This window comes from Octodon degus, unplaced genomic scaffold (genome assembly GCF_000260255.1).
Source record: "Octodon degus isolate 3935 unplaced genomic scaffold, OctDeg1.0 scaffold00201, whole genome shotgun sequence".
Taxonomy (NCBI): Eukaryota; Metazoa; Chordata; class Mammalia; order Rodentia; family Octodontidae; genus Octodon; species Octodon degus.
Genome location: NW_004524777.1, coordinates 2,850,999 through 2,857,323, shown reverse-complemented (window position 1 = coordinate 2,857,323; position 6,325 = coordinate 2,850,999). Strand labels below are relative to the sequence as shown.

The 6,325-nt window shown below is 38.9% G+C and overlaps 1 pseudogene; it reads right to left on the bottom strand.

Annotated features, from left to right (window-relative positions):
• LOC101571711 overlaps positions 1-5,938 on the bottom strand; it is a 46,284-nt pseudogene extending 40,346 nt beyond the window's left edge.
• Positions 5,939-6,325: the final 387 nt, after the last annotated feature.

The window sequence follows — 6,325 nt, the reverse complement described above, 5'->3', positions numbered from 1 at the left end:
AAGTCCACTTCTTGTACAGCAATTAACCACTAAGAAGAATATATGCAGTGTATTATTTGTTGAAACTGTACTTTCGATTTGATTTGAAACTGCCTCATTGCTATATGTTTATCAATAAAACTTTGAAAACAAAAAAAAATTAAAAAAAAAGAAGTCAGAGAGGAGAACATATTGATCTTGGAAATTTATGTATTCTATTTATTTGAGTGTAATTTTTGCTTTTCATAAAGCGAAGCATATTTTTAAGATGTTTATTTTGAAGTGAAAATATCCTTTTATTTTGAGAGAGTGTTAAATTTTCCACAAAATAAAATTTTATGAACAAAGCTGGAAGAAAAAAACAGAAGCAAAAACAAATAGAAAAAAAAAGACAAAAACAGGATAACATACAATACATATGTCACAGATTTTCAAAACAGGAATAGCTAATTAACAACAGTTGTTGTGCTGGCCTCATAGCTCAGTGGACTAAAGCATCTGCTTAGGTAGAGTACAGCAGCCAGGGTTTGATCCCTTGCATGCCATGCCGGCCCTGCCCCTGGAGTGCACTGAGATGGCAGTTGAGACTGGGCAGTGCGCACCTGTAATCCCAGTGCTTGGGAGGCTGAAAACAGGAAGATCACTATGAATCCAATCTATGTAGTGAGGCCCTATAGACCCTGTCCTAAATACAAAAAAAATGATTGTTATATTATTTTTATTGTCAAATTTGTTAGCTCAGATTAACAGATATAGTTATACAAGATTAGGGAAATAATTGAAACCTTTCAAGAAATCTTAATCTTTTCCTTGTCTTTTTTGTTTTAATTTATTTTGAAGAGAGCATAATAACTGTTAAGATCTTAGAAATGGTACACATTTAGAAGACCAAGATGAGAGCTAGTCAACCATGGGTTTTGTATTACACATTGCTGTCCTCAATGTAGTTGTTCCGATCACAGACATCAGCATACAGGATTAGTCAAACTGAAAATTCTAAACATTAACTGATTATTTTCAAAAAAGCTAATGGATATTATTAGTACAATCATCTCAGCCATCCTGTAATACATACTTACATGTTTTTCTACCTTCCTTTTTTTTTAAATGTATTTTCTACAGGATCTCACTGTGCAGCTCAGACTAATAGTAATCATCTTGCTTTCAGCCTCCCCAGTGCTGGGAATACAGGCATATGCCACCACGCCCACCCACAGTAGCCGGCTTACGGTGCCCAGGACGGGGATGGCATGGCTGATGGTGCTGGACATCCAACCCAGTCCCTGAGCTTGCCTAAGCAGGCACTTAGTCCACTGAGCTATCTCACTGGCCCATCCCCCATCCTTTTTCCTATCTTTTCTCATTTCTCTCATCTTCATTGTTTAATCCTTAAATTCAGTTTGTCTCTGTTTTACTGTATTTATTATACTTTTAAGGTTTATTTCTTGTTTCAGGTTCATAAAGTAGGAAGACAATATGATATTTACACATGTGATTCTGATACATTTCACTTATGAGTATAGTCTCTAGTTGCATTCACTCACCTATAAAGACTTCAAGTTCGTCTTTCTTTACAGATAAGTAATACTTCATTGTATAAAAATACCACATCTCTTTTATCCATTCCTCAGGTTATGGTCATTTTGATTATTTTCAAGATTTGGCTATGACAAATTGTGCTGCTATAAACATGGGTGCACATGTATCACTATGGTATGAAGCTTTCAGTTCTTTTAAGAAAATACTCAGAAGGAGAATAGCTGGTTTTAATGATATTTCCAGTCCTAGTTTTTTGAAGAGTCTCCACACTGATTTCCATAGTAGTTGCACCAGTCTACATTCCCACCAACAGTGGAGAAGTGTTCTTTTTTCACCACAGCCTGCCCAACATTTGTTGTTAGTTGACTTCTTTATGATAGCCATCCTTCCTGGGGTGAGATGGTACCTCAATGTTGTTTTAATTTGCATTTCTCAAATGGCCAGTGCTGTGGAACATTTTTTTCACGTATTTATTTTCCACTTGTATTTCTTCTTCTGAGAAATGTGTATTCATCTCAGATTCCCATTTTTAGATTGGGTCTTTAAATTTTGGGAGTCCCTAACTTTTTTTAGTCCTCTATATATTATAGATAGAAGCCCTTTGCCTGAATGATTATTAAGATTTTTCTCATTCTGTGGGTTGTCTTTTCACTCTGTTGATTTTTTTTGTCATATGGAAACTTCTCAATAAGATGAGATCCCAGTTGTTGATTCTTTGCAGTATTTACCATTCTGTTTGGTTTTTGTTCATGAACTGTCTGCCTCCCCCTATGTCTTCAAGGTTTCCACCTACTTTCTCTTCCAGGAGATTCAGTGTTTCTGTTTTAATGTTTTGGTCTTTAACCCATTTTGATTTTAGTTTAGGGCTGGCCAGATAGCTCAGTGGATTAAAGCACCTGCTTAGGCAGAGCACAGCAGCTGGGGTTCAATCCCTGGCATGCCGTGCCAGCCCTGCCCCTGGGGCATGCTGAGACAGAGATTGACACTGGGCATAGTGGTGTGCACCTGCACCTGTAATCCCAGCGCTTGGGAATCTAATAACAGTAGAATCACTACAAGTCCGATCTGTGTAGTGAGACCTTGTAGACCCTGCACTAAAATACAAAAAAAAAAAAAGACTTTAGTGCATGGTGATAGACCCAGGTCAAGTTTTAGTTTTTGACATGTGGAGAGCCAGTTTTTCTAGCACCATTTGTTATGTTTCTTCTAGTGAATATGTTTGGTGCCTTTATCAAATATGAGATGGCTCAGTGTCTTTGTAGTTGTATCTGCATCTTTTAATCTGTCTCATTGATCCTTGGGTCTGTTTTTTGCCAGTACCATGCTGATTTTATCACAGTAGCTTTGTGGTATAATTTCAAGTCAGGGATTGCAATGCCTCCTGCCTTGCTTTTGTTGCTCAGGATTGTCTTTGCTATTCTAGGTCTTGTCTGGGCCCAAATAAATTTTAAGAATGTTTTCTCTAGCTCTGTGAGGAATGTTGATGGTATTTTGATAGGGATTACATTGAATCCGTATAACAATTTTGGGACTATGGCCATTTTCATAATGTTGGTTCTTCCTATCCAGGAGCAAGGAATCTTTTTTTTTTATTTTTTTTTAGTTTTTTAAAAAATTTATGTGTGTGTGTGTGTGTGTGTGTGTGTGTGGCCAGCTCAGCTCACCAGGGGGCAGCGCTGGTTGGTATGTGGTGCTACTGAGCCATCTCACCAGTCCCGCAAGGAATCTTTTGATTTTCTGAAATCCTCTTCAGTCTCTTTTTCCAGAGTATTGTAAAGATCTTTTAGTACGTTAGATTAATTTCTATTTCATTTTTTGGATGCTATTGTGAAGGGTATTACTTCTCCAATTTCTCTCTCATTGAGTTTGTTATCTGTGTAGAGGAATGCTATTTATTTTTGGATATTAACATTGTAACCTGCTATGCTACTGAATTTGTTTATTAATTCTAAGAATTTCTTGGTGGAGCTTTTTGGGTCTTCCAAGTAGAGTATCATGTCATCTGCAAGTAATGATAGTTTAACTTCTTTTTTACCTATTCTTATTTATTTTTCTCTCTTGTCTAATGGCTCTAGCTAATGATTCCAGAACTATATTTAATAGGAGTGGTGATAGGGGACATCCTTGTCTTGTACCTAATTTGAGAATGAAAGCTTTCAATTTTTCCCCATTTGGAAAATTATGTGACTGCTGGTTTGTCATTGATGAATTTTATCAGATTGAAGTAAAGGCCATCTATTTCAATTTTCTGTAGGGCTTTGATCATGAATGATTGTTGGAATTTGTCAAAAGCCTTTTCTGCATCGATTGAGATGATCATGTGTTTTTTTTTTGGTTTGGGCTCTGGTTAATGTAGTGTGTTACATTTATAGATTTGCATATGTTGAACCATCCTTGCATCCCTGGGATTAGTCCTACCTGGTCATAGTGTATAATCTTGATGATGTATTCTACTTGCTAGGATTTTTTTGAGGATTTTTGCATCTATGTTCATGAGGGAGATTTGCCTGTAATTCTCTATTTTGGTTGAGTCTTTCTCCAGTTTTGGTATCAGTATAATACTTGCCTCCAGGAATGATTTTGGGATTACTGCTTTCTTCATTTCTTCTTTTATATTGGCAAGTATTAGTTGTACAACATAATGAAGTTCATGATGGCATATCGATGTACATATATAACATATTTTGATTCTTTTCATCCCCATTAACTTCCCTCTACCTTTTTTCATCCATCCTCTAATTACCTTCTGATCACTGGACTATCTTATAGTTAAGGAAAAAAAACAGGGTTTTGTTGCATTTTGTTTTTAGGCTTTTTTTAGACAAGGTCTCCCTCTAATTCACATCAGCCTTGAACTCACTATGTAGCTCAGACTACCTTGATCTTACAGAGATCCTCCTGCCTCAGCCTCCCAAATGGTGGGCTTACAGGCATGCACCACTATCCCAGGCAGGGAAGGGATATCTTTAAGTTAGTGTACCGAATGTCATTTTCCTGAAAGTTAAGATTTTCAGGGATTGTCGGCCTGCTCAGGGGGCCCAAGGGAGATTTTCACAGGTGAGGTCCTAAGGTTAAAGAACACATGTGCACAAAACATCAGCAACAGTAGACAGCATGGAGCAGAGCAGAGAACAAGAGAGAGCTGCCTGAATGTTTATTGTATAATTCTTATACAGGTTGTTATCTCATGTTTATATTCTTACATAGTGCTGTAACCAGTGCATGCATGTTTACCTGTGCTAAGTAATAATTACATAACTGAATCCCACTATATGCCTGCACTAAACAGTAGGGTCACCTCCTCAGGTGTCCTTAGATGCCCCAGAGCTTTGAAGCAGTCTGAGTGGTTCCCCACATTTCATCCTCTGAAAGGTTGAGGGTCTATAAATGTACTATTCTATATGTAATAGGGCACAAGTACCTATTGTTAACAAATTAATAGTCATGTGGTTTTACAAAACCACTTTTTTTTTCATTTGAGAAGTCTTATCCACAAGCAACATGGAGGCCTGGCACACAACATTTAAGACCTAGGCCATATGTTGAGCTAGGGTTTCCAGAACCTTGATTCCTTACATGGTCAGCCTTTGGGCCATGCTCCCATATGTCTCACCATAGGTCAGCACCCCACAAGAGACAGAGCATCAGTCCCCTAACGATGGCCCAACTGTCTGTGGACAGATATGGTGGGGGGTGGCTTCTTCATGTATCACAAGCAATCATATTGTTGGCAACTCTTCCCATTGGCTTGACCTTCCTGTTTTGGTTTCAAACCAGAGTCTTCTATATTGGGCTGGACAGCTACTGCTGTCTATTGTGGGGTTGAGGTGTGGCTAGATCCATTACTATATCCAGCATCAGCCAGAGGTCCCTCTTTCCCCTTTTTTAAAATAATAATTTTTTAAAAACATTTATTTCTTAGTAGGCAAAATTTTACAAAATGTCAGATTGACCCTTGGAGTCAGGACCTTCTTGCAGACAGGAAGACTGTGATACCAGTGGGTGTTGGTAGGGGACTTCAGCAGCAAGCTCCCATGGGGAGATGGCTCAGTGGAACAAGTGCTTCCCTGGCAAGTGCAAGGGCCTGAGTTCAATCCCTGGTTCTGCCAAAAAAAAAAGAAAAAGAAAAAGAAAAGAAAAAAAGAGAGCCAAAAGCTTCCATGGGCCAGCTGCACCCTGACAGCCTCCATCCTCTGGCAAGGGTTCTTCCCTTGAGATTCACTGTGCCGGAAGAAGTCCCTATAGGCCCCAAAGGAGACAGAGGCAATGGGGCTTTGTGGGACCAGTTCTCTTTCATCGTCTCAATGATTCCCAATATGGTCACAGCCATCTTTATACCTGGCTCTTCTTCAGTGTATTCTTGTTGCTCCCCTTTTCCAACATGGTATTCCTGTTCACACTTCATCAGGAATCTTTCCATCCCTCCTCTCAGCACTAAGAAGTGCGGATCGGTGGTGAAGCAGAAGAAAGGAAGAAGAGTATCCAGGTTTTTGTCCTGGATGAAAAAGTGTATTCATTGCCAGGGTCTCACATTAGTGTTCCTATTAAGTTTCCACTTGAAGTGTAAAACCATGTCATCCTTCAGTAAAGCAGGTTGTAAAAAGTGGATGAGATAATGTGTATAAAAGCTCATTGAACACTATAAAGGCTCCTTCCCTCTTTCCTTTCTGCATAGGGACTAGGGGTCATGTCTTGTAGCCCATCCTCCCAGATGGATTCTTACGCTATCTATACCACAGGCCCCAAAACTGTTGCCAGTTTGGCTGCCAACATACTAGCCAAGAAAGAGGCCCACTGTTGGAGGTAT